Source organism: Globicephala melas, chromosome 4, assembly GCF_963455315.2.
Source record: "Globicephala melas chromosome 4, mGloMel1.2, whole genome shotgun sequence".
Lineage (NCBI taxonomy): Eukaryota > Metazoa > Chordata > Mammalia > Artiodactyla > Delphinidae > Globicephala > Globicephala melas.
Window position 1 is genome coordinate 50327596 of NC_083317.1, and position 22927 is coordinate 50350522.

The 22927-nt window shown below is 36.1% G+C and overlaps 1 non-coding gene across 1 annotated transcript; it reads right to left on the minus strand.

Moving 5' to 3' along the window:
* Nucleotides 1–8222: 8222 nt before the first annotated feature.
* Nucleotides 8223–8329, minus strand: LOC115855708 (U6 spliceosomal RNA). Its single transcript, XR_004040552.1, has one exon. It is a non-coding gene; the product is annotated as a U6 spliceosomal RNA (small nuclear RNA).
* Nucleotides 8330–22927: the final 14598 nt, after the last annotated feature.

Genomic DNA, 22927 nt, shown 5'->3' on the forward strand with positions numbered 1-22927 from the left:
CCTGTATGCCATGATTTCCTTGAATACTTGAACTCCATTTGTATTCATAGGTACCAAATATATAAATGATATTTTACAGAAATAACAGCTGGAGGAAGCCACGTTATTCATTCCAACTCCTTAACAAAAGGCTCCAAATGTGAGCTCTTTCAAAGTCTGTTCAAGCTGCAGAGAGCCCCTTTGCCCCATATCATGCCTTTCCTTGGGCAGCCTACATCCAGTCATTGAGAAAGGTGAGGATCGAGAGGTATGGGCATTTCCACCTGACATGGGGCACTCCAACTGGCAGTTATTCCCTCTAGCGCTGCCCTCCAAGTTCATTGGGGCTTTGTTGGTCCTGCATCAGAGTTCACCTTTTTCCTCCACCCAATCCTGCTTCCTCTCGCTTCCTTTTAAAGGCTTTTATTTGTAATAAACATCTTGAACCTCAAACTCTATGTTAGTCTTCATTCTGAGTAACCCAATCTGTGATATAAATAAATAAATAAGCAAATAAATATAGTGTGTGTATAGATTTGTTTATGTGTGTAAGGAGCTCTTTTGCCCATTTTTACTCCCCTCAAAGCTTACAGAAACGAGATCACTAGGTAACAGTTAACCTAACTCCTGACTTATGTTCTACTGCATGCACACAATGCCTTGCCTAACCTGTTGATTCCTCTCCTAGATTAAAAAAAGTAGGAATGAAGAATAAAGTAGTTAAAGAATGATTAGTTCTCTACCCCCAGCAAACCCCTTAGCAATCCTGTAGACAGACGACGTGGTCAAGATAACATCTGAAGAAAGATCATGAGGAGTCAGCCAGCCTGCACGCAATGGAAAATGATGCAGATCCTAACCTCCTGCCTCAATGATTAACTGAGATTACATCCCCTTTTTTTCCCTTTAAAACTCTCACAGCTGAGCAGAATCTTTGGAGTTGGTTTTGGGACATGAGTCCACCTTTTCCCCAGATTGTCGGATTTTCTGATTAAAGCAACTTTCTTACCAACCAACACTTGCTCCTCTCGTTTATTGGCTTTTGAGCAGCAAGCAGCGAACCTGAGTTCAGTAATAGATGTGTGTGGTTTTAGTTGAAAGCAGAAGAAACTGACTTCCTGCCCTTGGTTTTCTTGGTTGGGGTTTTAGTTAAGGCACTGTAGGACAATAGACAATAAACCCAATGAAGCGTTTCTGTTTCCTCAAGTTTTAAATTACTTCCTCTGCATTATTTAAAGGGAATTTAAAGATTGCCTCATACACTGGTGTTGGATCTTTGCTTACATTAGCCAGCCCAGCCAATGGTCAGAGCAACAAAAGGCTTAAGAGCTACCATATTCAATACAGATTTAGCTTTTTTTGAGACAACTCCTGTTGTGAGAAGTTTTAATAGCCTGAAGCCACTTGGGGAAAGGAAATTAGTTAAAGGGGATGATCTCATGGTCATCTAATTAATAATAATTAGGAAAGGAAAATTTGCATGGTCAGTGCCTGTCCACTTATGAAAATATCTATTCTACTGGATCTGGTTTAAAAGCTGGTAATTTTTTTTTAATATGCTGCTGACAATAGCTATTTATAGATACTCCTGAATGTAAGTCAGCAAGAGGGAAGGGGCTGGAGGAAGAGAGAGAGACAGTGAGAAAGAAAGAGCAAAAGGAAGGGAGAAGGGAGATGGGAGATGGATATTGAGGCTTTCAGGGTTGATTAGTCTGTAAGGGTCACCAGGACCATTAATGATAGATCACTATTACCCACAACTTCCTAGAATAGCTATGTCAGTGCTCATTTATGAACATTTAGAAACAACTATAGAACCTGATTATATTTCACCTACATCAACCATATAATTACCACAAAACATTAGCTAAATTTTAAAAATTGCTCCAGTTGTTTTGATATTTCTCTCTTTGAAGCATATAGTCTCCTCTCTATTCCCTGTGATGTCTCAATACACTCACAGGGTTAAGTTTATAATATGTGACCCTGTTGCTCTAGCCATAACTGAATAAAGTAGTACCAATCTGCTGATCTCTGATTAACTGGACTTAGAGGTTCTTATGATGATTAATTAAATCTGTGCAATAAGCAGCACAGTACATATTAGACCCTCAGTAATCGGTAGCTGTTGATATACTGATGTTATATTATTGGTACAGTTATCCCTTTTTACTCTCTTGCCTTTCTGATTGCCTCTATTCTGCCACCTTCTGAAATTCTTTCACCTTCTAAAACAACATGATTAATTATATGGGATATCCAATGTTGTATTATTTTCCTGGTTTTCTCCTCTACTCTTCCCTCCACTCCTCTTATCCCCTCCCTTCTTTTTCTTCTTTCCTCTTCTCTCCTCTCCTAACTCTCTGTTTCATGGTGTAAACTACTTTTTCTAAGCAACTATTTTCCAACCTTTGCTTCTAACTTGTTCTCCTTTTCTTCATTCTCATTCCCATAAAATATCTCTAAAGGCTGAAATTTATTTTCTGATAGCTAGTAAAATAGAATATGGAAATGATAAGTGCTGAGGTGCTGAACTGATTGATTCTTCTCTCACATTTTTTATTTAAAAATAAGAATTTCGTTGAGGGGGGAAGCAGAGGAAAAACTGTAGTTTTCCTTGTAGAGAGATTAATAGATAAAAATACAGCATTGTCCTCTAAAATTACAGTAATTAACATTAGAATGATAATTTTCAGTTTTCAGTGGACTTTTCAAATGCCATATGGCTTTACTGACCCCCATGTTAATGATGAAGAAGCTCATATTCAGAGAGGCTGAGCACCTTAGTCTACAGATGGAGCAGGATCTGATGTTCATTCTACTTAACACCAAAACAGATCTGCGTGAAGAAATAAAACATGACATCACTTAGAGCTGCCTCTGTTTCTGCTAGCTGTAAATCAGGGTCTATGGCTACTATTATCATCATCCTTAGGTAATTACTAAGCTATAGTGTAAAGAACACCCATTTTGGGGTTAAACTGATGTGGGTTCAAATACCTCTCCTACCAATTACCCATTGAATGAAATTGGGTAGATTAATTACCTTTCACTGAGCGACGTACTCTCTGTGTATTGGGTATATTACTACTGTATGGATCTTAGCAAAAAGTATTTTTGTTTATGCTGTCCATCAGCCATGTAAGGGTAAAAAAAGAGTGCTGTCAATTTTTGTGTGTGTGTGTGTGTGTTAGTTTCTGCTTTATAACAAAGTGAATCAGTTTTACATATACACATGTTCCCATATCTCTTCCCTCTTGCGTCTCCCTCCCTCCCACCCTCCCTATCCCACCTCTCTAGGTGGTCACAAAGCACTGAGCTGATCTCCCTGTGCTATGCGGCTGCTTCCCACTAGCTATCTATTCTACGTTTGGTAGTGTATATATGTCCATGCCACTCTCTCACTTTGTCACATATATACAATGGAATATTACTCAGCCATAAAAAGAAATGAAATTGAGTTATTTGTAGTGAGGTGGATAGACCTAGAGTCTGTCATACAGAGTGAAGTAAGTCAGAAAGAGAAAAACAAATACCGTACGCTAACACATATATATGGAATCTAAGAAAAAAAAAGGTCATGAAGAACCTAGAGGTAAGACAGGAATGGAGACGCAGACCTACTAGAGAATGGACTGTCAATTTTGATACTTCTACTACCTTGCCTTGCTTAACATTTTCCTAAGCACTTTGTTGGTATATACCTATATATTCCTATTCCCACTCTTTTCACTTGTTTCTTCCATTTTTATATATTTATTTTTAAATAAAATACACAAAATTATAGAAAAATAAAACATAGATATGTACACAACACAAAGATTAAAGAAATTAACATTTTTGTATTTTTCAGATATCTTCCTCTTTTTAAGAAATAAAACATTGAGACATAAAGCTTTATTCTCCATATGTTTGTACTTCTTTCCTTCCCAGAGGTAATGACACCTAAGTATATTAATGCCATTCATATTTATATACTTTATAACATATCTATTCATCAAATATGTGAATATTTGGTGTGTTTCTTGAAGGTTTGATAGAATTCATGTGAAAAACAACTATGTCTTTGTGGTTAGACTTTTACTTACCAATTTTCTATAATATTTAGAAGTCAATTTTATTTATATTTTTAAAAAATATTTTAAGATACATTTTTCTAACAAATGTTTGCTTAACTTTTTACTACAATGGGCATAAAGTTGTTTATATGATTTTTTCCCACTCTATCTGTAGTTATACTCTTCCTTTCAATCCCACAGTTGCTTTTCTATACTTTTTCTTAGTTACTTAGCCAAAATTATAGACTATTTTATTATTCTTCTTAAACTTGTAGATTATGGTCTTAATAATGCTGTCTTTGATTTGTTTTCTATTGATATTTTATGAGTTCTCTTATTTTTCTTACAATGATCACTTTTTAAAATTTATTTAAATTTGCTGATTTTTCTCTTTTTCCGATTGTGTCGGCTAAATGCTTAAATCACTCTTTATAATCTTTTATTTTCTAATATGTAGATGTGCTGTGACAACACATCTTTTCCTCAGAGTTAAGTTTCGTTTGGTCTCCTCTATAGTAATGTATAATATTTTCACTTTCCTTCAATTCTGTTTATTTTACTTCAATTAAATTTTAATTTAATGTCCATTGCCAATTAGTTATTTAGAAACATGTTTTGATGTTTCCAAGTGAAAGGGTTTGGGTGTAATATAATATTTTTGCCCTTGCATTGGAATCACAAAATATACTCTCTGTAATATTAATTAATTTGCATTTTTTAAGCCTTGCATTTTGGCTTAATACATTGGCCAGGTTTTGTAAATGTTCATCATGTGCTTGAAATGGATGTTGTTCATTTTCTAACTATTGTGTGCAATGTTCTATTGTGCCCATTAGAGCAAGATTGATGGTCATATTTTTTATATGTTGACTATTCCTGTGGTCTGCTTGAACTGTCACTGAGAAATGTATATATTCAGCTTCAATTGAGTTGGATTTGTCCATTTTCTATTGTAATTCTGTAGTATCTTGCTTTATATATTTTGAGAGTATGCAATTCGTGGTGTATTGCTTGACAAATGATAGAATCCCCAATGCATTTTTCTTGTTATCTAATTACATTTTTATCCTGAAAAATTATTTTTGCTTTAAATTAGTTTCATGTGTTATTGTTTCTTTGGACTAGTTTTTAACATATTTCTTTTTTCATTTCTTTACTTTCTACCTTTCTGTTTTATTTTGCTTTATCTCTTTTAAAGTGCATATGGCTGTTTTGTTTTTTATTTAATCTCTGTCTTTTACATGGTGAATTAAAATTAGTTCATTTATTTCTGTGTGTGTGATGATTGCTGATATATTTGAATTAATTTATACAATCTTATTTAATTTTTTAATTATCCATTTTCCATGATTATAGTTTTTCTTTTCAGTCTCACATTTTATTAACTTATCTACTTATCTTTCTTAAATCTAATGACTTGAAAATGCTTTATTCAATGTTTATTCTTTTAAGGACTATTCCAAATATTTTAAATGACTAAAATAAAAAGTATTATTTTATGATAATTAATCTCTCTTTCCCTTTCCTTCATAACAACAAAAAATTTAGAATGTTTTAAGTCTAAATTCTCCATCAGTTCTTACATTGTAATTTTTTCTTGCCTTTTAGTTATGTATTATGCTGCCCTCCTCCAAATTTAGTATTATTCCTGTTGCTTTATACAGCCAATACTTAAGATTTTGTTATATATTTATAAATTGTTTTATTTCTCACTTATTCACTCTGAATGATATATTTTTTTAATTGTGAAGGACATAATTTTATAGTTTGAGTTGAAATATTTCATGTTTAGCTAGAAATGTTTTTATTTTACTCACTTGAGTAATAGTTTAACTGCTTGTAGAATTTAGGTTGCCAATTAACTACTCTTTGAATTTAATTATACTATTAACTGACCTTTAACCTTTATTGTTGATCTTAAGAATTTTCCTTTCCTTATAAGTGTTGCTCTTTCATGTATATCCTGTATTTTCTTTAATTGCTTTCAAGATTTTTCTTTTGATGTTTTACATTTTTACTCTAAAATTTTACTCTGCTAGATACTTTTAATGTTTTTGAATCTGAGTATTTGTATTTTTCACCTATTCTGCAAATTTTTCAGTTATTTTTCCTTTGATTCTTGCTTCTCCACTATTTCTAACATACTATGCATCCAGAATTTCATTTTGAATCTCTACTGGACCCTCCCATTCTATTCTCCATGTGTCTTAACCAATCTTTAATGTTTTATATATTTTTCTTTCTCTGAGATGCATTCTCTATTATTTCATCCAATACTGTTCCAATTCACATTTTCTTTTCACTTGTGTGTACTTCAACGTATTTATTGTGATTTTATTCTAACTCCCCTTACTATATTTTTACAGGTTTCCTTAGATCATTTTATTATTTATCTGTTGCTCCCCAAAATTTTTAGTTTACTTTCATTCTTTATCTATAATTAAAACATTGTGTTTCATTTTACTATTATCTTAATGGCTTGTGACACTAATATTTTGGTTTGTGTTTACTCATGAGTTTTATTTATTTGAATTGTTTCTGTTTCTGTATATGTGTGTGCGTGTGACATCATTTTTAGAGGAGCTTTTCTGTTTAGTAGGTACTGGGCCCCGGCTAGACATGGGAAATTCACTTAATTTGAGTCTGCTTGATCTTCTGGATGTCTATAGTTCATAAATAAATTTTACCTTACTTTCTTGGCTTAGGGTTTCTTAAACCAATTAGAGAAAGTAAATTTATTCCTCAAACCTATAAGAAGTGTAGGTCAAGGTTTTTTATTTCCCATGGGATTGTACTTTCTATAGCCAGAACTTCCTTGCCATCTCCCCTGGCCAGGGGAAGAACATTTTGTAATTACATTTGCACTAAATGCATTGATCTTGGGGAGTTCTGTCTTCATGCAGACCTACAGCTTGGTCTTTTGCTTTCAGGTAAGCACTAAAACCCAAAATCTTGGGCTACTGTAGTCACTGACTACCAGAACATTCTCAGTTGTTTAAATGCTAATCATTCTGGTTTTTAGTTTCTTTCTTTTTTGTGGCAAGTGGTGATTATCTTTTTTATTATTGGTCAGTTCAGTGATGCATTTATTGTTGTTTTATTGTTCTTATATTTTATACAGTACTTATAGGTGCTTGGAACAAAGGACTTACTCATTATGTTAGTTCACCATCTTGCCTATAATTGGAACTCTATTCTTGTTGACTTTTATAAGGAAGCTAAAACCTATGGATGTTTGAAGCTCCCACTTTCTAACATACTTGGATTCCTTTCAAAGAAAATTAGAGACATGTTTAGTCATTTGAGTAGTACCTTCAGGATTTGTGGCATAGCCATATGTGACCATTACTATTATTTATTTCATAGTTTATTTAAACATACTAAAACACAAAAACAAAGATAAAGCAAAAACAAAACCAAAATGTCAAATGGATTATTTATCCTGGACATAAAAAATAAAGTCTGGTAAATCATGATTTTTTTGAGAAACTATAATTTTTAGTTAAGCACAAAATTAGATATGTAACTGGTTTTTTGGGGTGATTTTTTTTTTTTTTTTTTTTTTGCGGTATGTGGGCCTCTCACTGTTGTGGCCTCTCCTGTTGCAGAGCACAGGCGCTGGACGTGCAGGCTCAGTGGCCATGGCTCACGGGCCTAGCCGCTCCGCGGCATGTGGGATCTTCCCAGACCGGGGCATGAACCCATGTCCCCTGCATCAGCAGGCGGACTCTCAACCACTGCGCCACCAGGGAAGCCCTATGTAACTGTTTTTATTAACTTTGTACTACCATTTAGGTTCACATATCATGACACTAAATATTCATAGGACATTATGAATATTTTTCATTTAGGAAATTGAAATAGTAAAAATATCACCTATGATCATAAAAACTAGGTGATTATAGTTACTAATGAATTTATGCTGCATATTTGAATATTTATCAATGAAATGCATGTATAATGTGTTTGAATTGTTTACTGAATGATGAATATAATATTCCTTATGTTACATTAATATATAATACTAAATATAATATTATGGATACTTTATATTATTATCCTTTAACCTTCTAACACTTACTTACAGTTACTAGTTTTAATAATTCTTGTCTTACTCCATCTTTTAAGATATTGTTTGAATTGTTGAAATATCACCTATTGATACTTGCTTTTTTTTTTTTTTTTAAAAATATGGAACGCTTCACGAATTTGCGTGTCATCCTTGCGCAGGGGCCATGCTAATCTTCTCTGTATCGTTCCAATTTTAGTATATGTGCTGCCGAAGCGAGCACTGATACTTGCTTTTGAAATTTCTTGTACTCAGATTATAAGCACGCTGAGGACTAAAAATGTCCCTTACTAATCTTTGAGTTGTCTATGATGTCCAGTAAAATACTTTGGATGAAAATGAAACTCAATGTTAAATTGAATTAAATTGGTCAAAATAAACCCAGTTTTTATGTAGATGACCTTGACAATTATGAGCAATCGTTTCTAATGGAATAGATTCTGATTAACAGCATCATATGAGAAGCAGTATGTCTATAGTCATTCTCTGCTATGGGAAATATACTAGTGCTTTTAGTTTCACCTGAGTTGATTTACATTTTCTAATGCTTCTGATATTTTCATTGTGTGACTAAATCTTCTATATAATTTAAAAAGAAATTGATGTATCATGCTAGCATTTTCTTCCACCAGAATTGCATTTTTGCTTTCAAAATTAATATAAATTGTTGTTATAAAAATGTAGTGAAGAACTATAATAAATCTATTTCAGTTGTGTTGTTACAGGTCATTATAAATCCCAATAAAATTGTAATTTTTTCCAAATGAAAACATTATTGAAAACTATGACTCAATCTTATTGTTTTGCCCACAGAGGCATGAAAAACAATATTAAAAATAAAATTTTTTTTCTGCTTTGCTTGTATATATTTTCAAAACCCAATTACAAAAAAATGGACTGTGACAAAGTAAAAATACATTAATTTATCAGTAACAGTTTGTGTAACTCTCTAGTGATAAAGTTTTCCTTCCTGAAAGAGGAAGCTTTCACTGTAGAAAATTATAAGGCTGTAGAGATTGAATTTTAATTTAATAAATATTTATCTAGTGCTTAATCCAACTTAGGTATTAAATTAAGATACTAGGGACGCAAAGCAGTCAGACATTTCTCCTGTTCTCAAAAAGTTTAATAGTATAATTATTGTAATGATACAAGTATGTATAGATTGTCAAGGTTGTACAAAGGAGTAGGCTTTAGTTCTATTGTAGGAGAAACATATCTATATAGAATCATGAAAAAGGAATTTGCCTCTTAGAACTGGTTGTAAAGGTATTTCCTGGAGAAAAATATAAAAATGCACAGAGACATGTAACAGTATGACATAGCAGGTGATATAAAGTCATGTGGTATTGCTTGATATATGGATGAATGGGAAACTCTAAAAGATGAGTTTGGAAAGAGGGTATGTGGCCATACCTTGTAAATGATAATTTGAGGGCATGAAAAGTCATAAAGAGCATGTTTCTCCAGGTTAAAACACAGTTTTAAAATTGGCCATTTAGCAGTAGATACTGATATCTAGTCATAAGCATTTTCTTCAAATCAAGACACTGAGAAAAAAAAACAAAATAAATTATGCTGAGAAGAAATGTTGGCAGTAATTTGGAGTAAATTTAACAAAAATTTGGAGTCTCTGATAGTTGTAGAGATGACTGCAGTGGCTGATAAAATATTTTCCAGGACTGATCTTATAATATTTGACCAAAAGGCATTTCATAGAATGTCTGCTAACAACTGACAAGGTGAAGAATGGAGAAGTCTACATTTTTGTTACCTTGATTAGAGATAAAAAATACTAGTAAAGGGCTTCCCTGGTGGCGCAGTGGTTGAGAGTGTGCCTGCCGATGCAGGGGACATGGGTTCGTGCCCCAGTCTGGGAAGATCCCACATGCCGTGGAGTGGCTGGGCCCATCAGCCATGGCCGCTGAGCCTGAGCATCCGGAGCCTGTGCTCCACAACGGGAGAGGCCACAACAGTGAGAGGCCTGCATACCACACACACACAAAAAAACTAGTAAAATGATGTCAGCTTATTTTAGATATACTCAACTATTAGAAGAATGTGTCTGCCATCAGAAAATCACCTTTTTAATAATTTATTTTCTTCATTCATTTAATAACTTACTGAGTACTTACATTCCATGAATATGTATGCACGTATATTAATATGGATGGATTTAGTCTTTACTAGTATTAATTTTGTAAAATATAACTGTTTAAAAGCATGGGCTTTGTACACAGGATACCCAGAGTTTGAATTTTGGCTTTGCTATTTACTAGGTACATGAATTTGAACAAGTACTTTCATTTCCCTTAATTTCAATTTTCACATCTTTACAATAGGAATTGCATGTACAATAGGGATGCATGTAAAATGTCAGTACCTTGCCCCAGACATAGCAAATACTGATTGTTGCTGTTGTCATTAGAATAGTACTATGGTTATCATTAAGGTTTTGTACAGAAAGCCCATTTACAAGTCCTGCTGATGACCTACTACTAAAAACTATCAGTAGAAGTCAATATTTTGTTAATTGTCCACACTATAGGTAAAAAGAAAATAACTTTATGCATATTCTATTATCTATCTGCCCATATATTTACCCATTTATCTCTCTTCTTATTTAAATTTTCTATATGTACTCCTACAATGAAATCACAAAGAACAGTATAGGACATAATATTCTGTTAAAGATGCTATGTATAGGGGGCTTCTGGGAAGATGGCGGAAGAGTAAAACGCGGAGATCACCTTCCTCCCCACAGATACACCAGAAATACATCTACACGTGGAACAACTCCTACAGAACACCTTCTGAACACTGGCAGAAGACCTCAGACCTCCCAAAAGGCAAGAAACCAGCCATGTACCTGGATAGGGCAAAAGAAAAAAGAATAAACAGAGACAAAAGGATAGGGACGGGACCTGCACGAATGGGAGGGAGCCGTGAGGAGGAAAGGCTTCCACACACTAGGAAGCCCCTTCACGGGAGGAGACTGCGGGTGGCGGAGGGGGAAGCTTCGGAGCCGTGGAGGAGAGCACAGCAACAGGGGTGCGGAGGGCAAAGCGGAGAGATTCCCACACAGAGGATCAGGGCTGACCAGCACTCACCAGCCCGAGAGGCTTGTCTGCTAACCTGCCGGAGCGGGAGGGGCTGGGAGTTGAGGCTCGGGCTTCAGTCGGAGTGCCGGGAGAGGACTGGTGTTGGCGGCATGAACACAGCCTGCACGGGGTTAGTGCACACCGGCTAGCCGGGAGGGAGTCCAGGGAAAAGTCTGGACCTGCCGAAGAGGCAAGAGACTTTTTCTTCCCTCTTTGTTTCCTGGTGCGCAAGGAGAGGGGATTAAGAGCGCTGCTTAAAGGAAGTCCAGAGACGGTCGCGAGCCACAGCTAAAAGCGCGGACCCCAGAGACGGGCAGGAGACGCTAAGGCTGCTGCTGCTGCCACCAAGAAGCCTGTGTGTGAGCACAGGTTACTATCTACACCCCGCTTCCGGGGAGCCTGTGCAGCCCACTACTGCCAGGGTCCTGGGATCCAGGGACAACTTCCCTGGGAGAACAAACAGCGTGCCTCAGGCTGGTGCAACATCACACCGGCCTCTTCTGCCGCAGGATCGCCCCGCATCGTGCCCCTCCCTCCCTCCGGCCTGAGTGAGCCAGAGCCCCCGAATCAGCTGCTCCTTTAACCCCGTCCTGTCTGAGTGAAGAACAGACGACCTCTGGTGACCTACATGCAGAGGCGGGGCCAAATCCAAAGCTGAGACCCTGGGAGCTGTGACAACAAACAAGAGTAAGGGAAATCTCTCCCAGCAGCCTCAGAAGCAGCGGATTAAAGCTCCACAATCAAGGTGATGTACCCTGCATCTGTGGAATACATGAATAGACAATGAATCTTCCCAAATTGAGGAGGTGGACTTTGAGAGCAAGATTTATTATTTTTTCCCCTTTTCCTCCTTTTGTGAGTGTGTATGTATATGCTTCTGTGTGAGATTTTGTCTGTATAGCTTTGCTTCCACCATTTGTCCTAGGGTTCTATCCACCTGTTTTTTTTTTTTAATTTATTTTTCTTAATAATTATTTTTTTATTTTAATAACTTTATTATATTTTATCTTACTTTATTTTACTTTACTTTATCTTCTTTCTTCCTTCATTCCCTCCTTCATTCCCTCCTTCTCCCCTCCCTCCCTCCTTTCTTTCTTTCTTTCTTTCTTTCTTTCTTTCTTTCGTTCTTTCGTTCTTTCAGTCTTTCTTTCTCTCCTTCTTTCTCTCTTTCTACTTTTACAAATTCTTTCTTTCTACTTTTTTTCCCTTTTATTCTGAGCTGTGTGAATGAAAGGCTCTTGGTGCTGCAGCCAGGAGTCAATGCTGTGCCTCTGAGGTGGGAGAGCCAACTTCAGGACACTGGTCCACAAGAGACCTCCAAGCTCCACATAATATCAAATGGTGAAAATATCCCAGACCTCTCCATCTCAACACCAGCACCCAGCTTCACTCAACTACCAGCAAGCTACAGTACTGGACATCCTATGCCAAACAACAAGAAAGACAGGAACACAGCCCCACCCATTGGCAGAGATGCTGCCTAAAATCATAATAAGTCCACAGACACCCCAAAACATACCATCAGATGTGGACCATCCCACCAGAAAGAAAAGATACAGCCTCAGCCACCAGAACACAGGCACTAGTCCCCTCTACTAGGAAGACTACACAACCCACTGAACCAACCTTAGCCACTGGGGACAGACACCAAACACAATGGGAACTACAAACCTGCAGTCTGCAAAAAGGAGACCCCAAACACAGTAAGATAAGCAAAATGAGAAGACAGAAAAACACACAGCAGATGAAGAAGCAAGATAAAAACCCACCAGACCTAACAAATGAAGAGGAAATAGGCAGTCTACCTGAAAATGAATTCAGAATAATGATAGTAAAGGTGATACAAAATTTTGGAAATAGAATGGACAAAATGCAAGGAACATTTAACAAGGACCTAGAAGAACTAAACATGAAACAAAAAACGATGAACAACACAATAAATGAAATTGAAAATACTCTAGATGGGATCAATAGCAGAATAACTGAGGCAAAAGAATGGATAAATGACCTGGAAGATAAAATAGTGGAAATAACTACTGCAGAGCAGAATAAAGAAAAAAGAATGAAAAGAACTGAGGACAGTCTCAGAGACATCTGGGACAACATTAAACACACCAATATTCGAATTATAGGGATTCCAGAAGAAGAAGAGAAAAAGAAAGGGACTGAGAAAATATTTGAAGAGATTATAGTTGAAAACTTTCCTAATATGGGAAAGGAAATAGCTAATCAAGTCCAGGAAGCACAGAGAGTCCAATACAGGATGAATCCAAGGAGAAATATGCCAATACACATATTAATCAAACTGTCAAAAATTAAATACAAAGAAAACATATTAAAAGCAGCAAGGGAAAAACAGCAAATAACACACAAGGGAATCCCCATAAGGTTAACAGCTGATCTTTCAGCAGAAACTCTGCAAGCCAGAAGGGACTGGCAGCACATATTTAAAGTGATGAAGGAGAAAATTTTTCAACCAAGATTACTCTACTCAGCAAGGATCTCATTCAGATTTCATGGAGAAATTAAAACCTTTACAGAAAAGCAAAAGCTGAGAGAGTTCAGCACCACCAAACCAGCTTTACAACAACTGCTAAAGGAGCTTCTCTAGGCAAGAAACACAAGAGAGGAAAAGTCCTACAATAACAAACCCAAAACAATTAAGAAAATGGGAACAGGAACATACATATCGATAATTACCTTAAATGTAAATGGACTAAATGCTCCCACCAAAAGACACAGATTGGCTGAATGGATACCAAAACAAGACCCATATGTATGCTGTCTACAAGAGACCCACTTCAGACCTAGGGATACATACAGATTGAAAGTGAGGGGATGGAAAAAGATATTCCATGCAGATGGAAACCGAAAGAAAGATGGAGTAACAATTCTCATATCTGACAAAATTGACTTTAAAATAAAGACTATTAGAAGAGACAAAGAAGGACACTACATAGTGATCAAGGGATTGATCCAAGAAGATAAAACAATCGTAAATATTTATGTACCCAACATAGGAGCACCTCAATACATAAGGCAAATACTAACAGCCATAAAAGGGGAAATCGACAGTAACACATTCATAGTAGGGGACTTTAACACCCCACTTCCAGCAATGGAGAGATCATCCAAAATGACAATAAATAAGGAAACATAAGCTTTAAATGATACATTAAACAAGATGGACTTAATTGATATTTATAGGACATTCCATCCAAAAACAACAGAGTAGACATTTTTCCCAAGTGCTCATGGTACATTCTCCAGGATAGATCATATTTTTGGTCACAAGTCAAGCCTTGGTAAATTTAAGAAAATTGAAATTGTTTCAAGTATCATTTCTGACCACAACGCTATGAGACTAGATATCAATTACAGGAAAAGATATGAAAAAATACAAATACATGGAGGCTAAACAATACACTACTTAATAGTGAGGTGATCACTGAAGAAATCAAAGAGGAAATAAAAAATATATACCTAGAAACAAATGACAATGGAGACACGACCACCAAAAATCTATAGGATGCAGCAAAAGCAGTTCTAACAGGGAAGTTTATAGCAATACAATCCTACATTAAGAAACAGGAAACATCTCAAATAAACAACCTAACCTTGCACCTAAAGCAATTAGAGAAAGAAGAACAAAAAAAACCCAAAGTTAGCAGAAGGAAAGAAATCATAAAAATCAGATCAGAAATAAATGAAAAAGAAATGAAGGAAACAATAGCAAAGATCAATAAAACTAAAAGCTGGTTCTTTGAGAAGATAAACAAAATAGATAAACCACTAGCCAGACTCATCAAGAAAACAGGGAGAAGACTCAAATCAATAGAATTAGAAATGAAAAAGGATAAGTAACAACTGACACTGCAGAAATAGAAAAGATCATGAGAGATTACTACAAGCAACTCTATGCCAATAAAATGGACAACCTGAAAGAAATGGACAAATTCTTAGAAATGCACAACGTGCCAAGACTGAATCAGGAAGAAATAGAAAATAGAACAGACAAATCACAAGCACTGAAATTGAAACTGTGATTAAAAATCTTCCAACAAACAAAAGCCCAGGACCAGATGACTTCACAGGTGAAATCTGTCAAACATTTAGAGAAGAGCTAACACCTAGCCTTCTCAAACTCTTCCAAAATATAGCAGAGGGAGGAACACTCCCAAACTCCTTCTACGAGGCCACCATCACCTTGACACCAAAAGCAGACAAGGATGTCACAAAGAAAGAAACCTACAGGCTAATATCACTGATGAACATAGAGGCAAAAATCCTCAACAAAATGCTAGCAAACAGAATCCAACAGCACATTAAAAGGATCATACACCATGATCAAGTGGGGTTTATTCCAGGAATGCAAGGATTCTTCAATATACGCAAATCTATCAATGTGATAAACCATATTAACAAATTGAAGTAGAAAAACCATATGATCATCTCAATAGGTGCAGAGAAAGCTTTTGACAAAATTCAATACCCATTTATGATAACAACCCTGCAGAAAGTAGGCATAGAGGGAACTTTCCTCAACATAATAAAGGCCATATACGACAAGCCCACAGCAAACATCATCCTCAATGGTGAAAAACTGAAAGCATTTTCACTAAGATCAGGAACAAGACAAGGTTGCCCACTCTCACCACTCTTATTCAATAGAGTTTTGGAAGTTTTAGCCACAGCAATCAGAGAAGAAAAGGAAATGAAAGGAATCCAAATTGGAAAAGAAGAAGTAAAGCTGTCACTGTTTGCAGATGACAAGATGCTATACATAGAGAATCCTAAAGATGCCACCAGCAAACTACTAGAGTTAATCAATGAATTTGGTAAAGTTGCAGGATACAGAATTAATGCACAGAAATCTGTTGCATTCCTATACACTAATGATGAAAAATCTGAAAGTGAAATCAAGAAAACACTCCCATTTACCATTGCAACAAAAAGAATAAAATATCTAGGAATAAACCTACCTAAGGAGACAAAAGACCTGTATGCAGAAAATTATAAGACACTGATGAAAGAAATTAAAGATGATACAAATAGATGGAGACATATACCATGTTCTTGGATTGGAAGAATCAAGATTGTGAAAATGACTCTACTACCCAAAGCAATCTACAGATTCAATGCAATTTCTATCAAACTATCACTGGCATTTTTCACAGAACTAGAACAAAAAAATTCACAATTTGTATGGAAAATGCAAAAGACCCTGAATAGTAAAAGCAATCTTGAGAATGAAAAACGGAGCTGGAAGAATCAGGCTCCCTGACTTCAGACTATAGTACAAAGCTACAGTAATCAAGACAGTATGGTACTGGCACAAAAACAGAAAGATAGATCAATGGAACAGGATAGAAAGCCCAAAGATAAACCCATGCACATATGGCCACCTTATCTTTGATAGAGGAGGCAGGAATGTACAGTGGAGAAAGGACAGCCTCTTCAATAAGTAGTGCTGGGAAAACTGGACAGGTACATGTAAAAGTATGAGATTAGATCACTCCTTAACACCATACACAAAAATAAGCTCAAAATGGATTAAAGACGTAAATGTAAGGCCAGAAACTATCAAACTCTTAGAGGAAAACAGGCAGAACACTCTATGACATAAATCACAGCAAGATCCTTTTTGACCCACCTCCTAGAGAAATGGAAATAAAAACAAAAATAAACCAATGGGACCTAATGAAACTTCAAATCTTTTGCACAGCAAAGGAAACCATAACCAAGACCAAAAGACAACCCTCAGAATGGGAGAAATTATTTGCAAATGAAGCAACTGACAAAGGATCAATTTCCAAAATTTACATGCAGCTCATGCAGCTCAATAACAAAAAAACAATTAACCCAATCCAAAAATGGGCAGAAGACCTAAATAGACATTTCTCCAAAGAAGATATACAGACTGCCAACAAACACATGAAAGAATGCTCAACATCATTAATCATTAGAGAAATGCAAATCAAAACTACAATGAGATATCATCTCACACCAGTCAGAATGGCCATCATCAAAAAATCTAGAAACAATAAATGCTGGAGAGGGTGTGGACAAAATTGAATACTCTTGCACTGCTGGTGGGAATGTGAATTGGTTGAGCCACTATGGAGAACAGTTTGGAGGTTCTTTAAAAACCTACAAATAGAACTACCATATGACCCAGCAATCCCACTACTGGGCATATAACCTGAGAAAACCAAAATTCAAAAAGAGTCATGTACCAAAATGTTCATTGCAGCTCTATTTACAATAGCCTGGAGATGGAAACAACCTAAGTGCCCATCATTGGATGAATGGATAAAGAAGATGTGGCATATGTATACAATGGAATATTACTCAACCATAAAGAGAAACGAAATTGAGCTATTTGTAATGAGGTGGATAGACCTAGAGTCTGTCATAGAGAGTGAAGTAAGTCAGAAAGAGAAAGACAAATACCGTATGCTAACACATATATATGGAATTTAAGAAAAAAAAATGTCATGAAGAACCTAGGGGTAAGACAGGAATAAAGACACAGACCTACTGAAGAACAGACTTGAGGATATGGGGAGGGGGAAGGGTGAGCTGTGACAAAGCAAGAGAGAGGCATGGACATATATACACTAACAAACGTAAGGTAGATAGCTAGTGGGAAGCAGCCGCATAGCACAGGGATATCAGCTCAGTGCTTTGTGACCGCCTGGAGGGGTGGGATAGGGAGGGTGGGAGGGAGGGAGATGCAAGAGGGAAGAGATATGGGAACATATGTATATGTATAACTGATTCACTTTGTTATAAAGCAGAAACTAACACACCATTGTAAAGCAATTATAACCCAATAAAGACGTTAAAAAAAAAAAGACACTGATGAAAGAAATTAAAGATGTTACAAATAGATGGAGAGATATACCATGTTCTTGGAATGGAAGAATCAACATTGTCAAAATGACTCTACTACCCAAAGCAATCTACAGAGTCAATGCAATCCGTATCAAACTACCACTGGCATTTTTCACAGAAGTAGAACAAAAAATTTCACAATTTGTATGGGCAGACAAAAGATGCCGAATAGCCAAAGCAATCTTGAGAACGAAAAACGGAGCTGGAATAATCAGGCTCCCTGACTTCAGACTATAGTACAAAGCTACAGTAATCAAGACAGTATGGTACTGGCACAAAAACAGAAAGATAGATCAATGGAACAGGATAGAAAGCCCACAGATAAACCCACGCACATATGGTCACCTTATCTTTGATAAAGGAGGCAGGAATTTACAGTGGAGAAAGGACAGCCTCTTCAATAAATGGTGCTGGGAAAACTGGACAGGTACATGTAAAAGTATGAGATTAGATCACTCCTTAACACCATACACAAAAATAAGCTCAAAATGGATTAAAGACCTAAATGTAAGGCCAGAAACTATCAAACGCTTAGAGGAAAATATAGGCAGAACATTCTATGACATAAATCACAGGAAGATCCTTTTTGACCCACCTCCTAGAGAAATGGAAATAAAAACAAAAATAAACCAATGGGACCTAATGAAACTTCAAAGCTTTTGCACAGCAAAGGAAATCATAAACAAGACCAAAAGACAACCCTCAGAATGGGAGAAAATATTTGCAAATGAAGCAACAGACAAAGGATTAATCTCCAAATTTTATAAATAGCTCATGCAGCTCAATAAAAAAAAACAATTAACCCAATCCAAAAATGGGCAGAAGACCTAAATAGACATTTCTCCAAAGAAGATATATAGACTGCCAACAAGCACATGAAAGAATGCTCAACTTCATTAATCATTAGAGAAATGCAAATCAAAACTACAATGAGATATCATCTCACACCAGTCAGAATGGCCATCAACAAAAAATCTACAAACAGTAAATGCTGGAGAGGGTGTGGAGTAAAGGGAACCCTCTTTCACTGTTGGTGTGAATCTAAATTGATACAGCCATTATGGAGAACTGTATGGAAGTTCCTTAGAGAACAAAAAATAGAATGATCATATGACCCAGAAATCCCAGTACTGCGCATATACCCTGAGAAAACCAAAATTCAAAGAGTCATGTACCAAAATGTTCATTACAGCTCTATTTACAATATCCTGGAGATGGAAACAACCTAAGTGTCCATCGTTGGATGAATGGATTAAGAAGATGTGGGCACATATATACAATGGAATATTACTTAGCCATAAAAAGAAATGAAATTGAGCTATTTGTAATGAGGTGGATAGACCTAGAGTCTGTCATACAGAGTGAAGTAAGTCAGAAAGAGAAAGACAAATACTGTATGCTAACACATATATATGGAATTTAAGGGGAAAAAAATGTCATGAAGAACCTGGGGTAAGACAGGAATAAAGACACAGACCTACTAGAGAATGGACTTGAGGATATGGGGAGGGTGAAGGGTAAGCTGTGACAAAGCGAGAGAGTGGCATGGACATATATGCACTACCAAATGTAAAATAGATAGCTAGTGGAAAGCAGCTGCATAGCACAGGGAGATCAGCTCGGTGCTTTGTTGACCGCCTGGAGGGGTGGGATAGGGAGGCTGGGAGGGAGGGTGATGCAAGAGGGAAGAGATATGGGAACATACGTGTATGTATAACTGATTCACTTTGTTATAAAGCAGAAACTAACACACCATTGTAAAGCGATTATACTCCATTAAAGATGTAAAAAAAAAAAAGATGCTATGTATATATTTTGTGTTAATTAGTCATTTTGATAATCTTGGGGAGCTACCATTTTATCGGATTTTATTGAATTATTATTGATATTACCTTAATATGGCTAATAAAATTCCTACCCTTGAGGTAAGAGAAATTCAAATCTTTTTTTTTTTGTTTATCTTTCCAATATTAGCACTATCTTTAATCTTCAGTTTCTTTTAAGAGACCTTTCTAAATCTACTTGGTATGGGTAAACGTAGGTAAAATTAAATAGCATACTATGCATATCCAATTAATTAGCACTCATGTAAAAAGGAATATATAACCACATGCTGAAAGTTAATAAATGAATATGTTATTCTTGATTCCTCTTTGAGCATTCATTCAGAAGTATTTATTGGGTGTCTATTAGATGTCCAGAACACATTTACACAGTAGCATTGAAACAACATGAACTCGATTGGGCAGAATCAGATCATTGGAAACTAAATATAAAATCTCTAATATGTTAGAAGGACTTAAGTACTATGGAGAAAAGTAGAACCAGGGGAAAGAGATAGGGAAGGTGTACCTGGTGGTGTTGGCAGGAATGAGAGATGGTGAGTATCAGGATTGAATAAGGAGATCAGGGAAGACCTCCCTGAGAAAATAACAGTTAAGTAAAGATCTGAAAGAGGTAAGGGAGTGACCGTTATGAATAACTGAGAAAAGAAGGATCAGAAGATGCCTCAGTGAGAGATATGTTGTGGATGTTTCTGAAACACAAGAAGGTCAGTGTGGTTGCAGCTAGAGAAGTAGGAAGCAAGATCAAAGGGCCATGGTGAGAGATGAAAGGCCTTATAGGCTACTGTAATGACTTTGGCTTCACAATGTTGCTAGGGAACTTTCTCAAAATATCCTTATATACCATATGGGCTGCATGACCATATGACATTTGAACCTATTGACATTGGTAGTATAAAAACAGTAAACAGTAGAAAATGCAATTACTGTGTAGATAAAAATTAAATATAAATAAAAAGTTATATTTTCTAGCTTATTATGTAATTGCTGTACCCAGTGGAGTGAGCAGTGTTGTATATCATCCTGCAGCAGCTACATAGCAATAGAAAACACAAAAGTACTTTGCTGTGAGAAATACCAAACTCTCTGAATGCCAAAAATGAAGGGGATAAACAGGAAAAAAGAATAGAAGATTTTTTAGAGATCATTAAAAAGTCAGAATTAAATCTGTAGACAACACTAACTCATAGTTTTACCCTCCTGCAAACATTTCTTCAACAAATAATTATTTTGTCTTATTCTATAAGAGTAGGATAAGAAAGAAACTCTTGCCTACATACCATCAGATAAAGGCATAAAGTAACACAAGCAAAGGCTGAATCATCAGAGAAATCACTCAAAAAAAAAAAAAAATGAAGACCTTAGATAAGCATACCTACTTAATCTCAAAGAAATCACAAGCAACATGCGCTCTCTAAGGAAAGTCTAAAAGTTCATAAAAGAACTTGTAAGACAAGAAGGGCCTTAAAAGCAAACTAGCTATTTGGGAATAAAAGAAAAGAAAAATGTTGTAGTGATGAAAGTCATTAAAGCAACAAAAATAGAAAAGAGAGAGTGAGAAAACAGTAAATGGCATGAGGAGAGGCTTGAATAAATCAGAGAATGAAATAGGAAATAACAGTGATTATAAAATGATTATAAAGAAGATGATATGTATGGAAGAAAATTGTGACATAGCCACCCATGGTGATTCTGAATAAGTAAACAAAGAGAATAGGGAAAAAATCCAAAATGTAATAAAATTTTTCTGATTAAAAAAAGAGTGAATTTGTGTACAGAAAGGGCATAGAGTATGCCAGAAAAAAATAATGCAAAATGATTAACCTAAGCACATATCAAGATAGATTTACTGTATTTTTAGGATGAATAAAAAGTTATGACTTGAAGCAGAGAAGTGAGCCATACAGAAGAAGGAAAACTCAAGATGACCTCAGGCTTCTCCACATCTATCCAGAAGAAGGTAGAGTGCCCTCTGCCAAAGTCTGAGGAAGGATGTGCTTCAAGCATTGTATTCCAAGTAGAGTAGTTTTTCAAGTATAAAGCAAAAATTATTTTCATACATTCACAAAATCCAGAGAATAGAGTACTCATGATTCCCTCCTGGAAAGCTGCTAGAAAACAGTAACAGAGTGAATAGACAAATCAAGATAAGCAATTTAGTAATAGAGATGTTGTGATAAGATGACTGATGATAATCACTAAATGTATTTAAATACCCAACTAAAACTGATCAATCATGCCATTCATGGTAGATTTTGAAATGAGTGTATTTTAGATACCAAGAGACTATTTGACATCCTGAAAATTCACTTTCTGTTAGGTAGTCTGACTTTCGACACACCTTAAGTATCAGAGTCTCCAGCACCATTATTCCCATTGATAGAAAGGGGTGGAAGCCACTACTACTACTAGTGAGGCTGTTAAATAATTAAACAAAGAGGCCATTATACTGAGGTGGCTCTAATCCCTTGATAGCCTACATAAGCAAACCAAAACCTAAGCCAGAGTCAATTCCTATGAATGCACTCATATCCCAGAAAGTGAAATTTAATAACTACCAATACAGACAGACAACTAGGCCTTCCCAAACGAGGCAACCACTTAAGCTATAGCCAATCGAATACTTTCCTTGCTTATGTCTGCTTTATAAATGTCTCTCCCTTATCCTGTTAATGGAGTGCTCCTAACCACTTCCAGTTTAGCACTGCCCAGTTTTTTTTTTTTTTTTTGGCTGCATCAGTTCTTAGCTGAGGCACGTGGGATCTTCGTTGAGGCATGCGGGATCTTTCGTTGTGGCACACACAGGCTTCTGTCTAGTTGTGGTGCACAGGCTTCAGGGCTTGTGGGCTCTGTAATTGTGGCGTGTGGGTTCCAGAGTGCATGGGCTCTGTAGTTTGTGGCACACAGTCTCTCTAGTTGAGGCGTGTGAGCTCAGTAGTTGTGGTGTGCAGGTTTAGTTGCCCCGTGGCATGTGGGATC